Raw genomic sequence first — 320 nt, 5'->3', positions numbered from 1 at the left:
GTCTCTGTGTCTCTCTCCCTCCCTCTTTCTGTGTCTCTGTCCCTTTCTGTGCATCTGTCTCTTTCCGTCCCTCTGTCTCGGTCTCTTTCCCTCTCTCGGTGTCTCTTCCCAGCCCGTCTTTGTTTTCCCCTCTCCTCTCGGCCTCCCTCTCCAACACCAGGTTTCCCATCCTGACCCCCTGGCTGCGGGTGTCCCCAGTACGCAGCTGGACGGTATGTTTTTGGAAACTCCCCTTCCCTCCAGGGCTTCCAAAGCCAACACCCTCCTCTCCCGGCAGTGGTGCCTTCCCTTCCTTCCCACATCCACCAGACTCCCCCGGT

Source organism: Vombatus ursinus, unplaced genomic scaffold (genome assembly GCF_900497805.2).
Source record: "Vombatus ursinus unplaced genomic scaffold, bare-nosed wombat genome assembly UNPS02012758.1, whole genome shotgun sequence".
In the NCBI taxonomy this organism is placed as follows: Eukaryota; Metazoa; Chordata; class Mammalia; order Diprotodontia; family Vombatidae; genus Vombatus; species Vombatus ursinus.
This window is presented reverse-complemented; position numbering follows the sequence as displayed.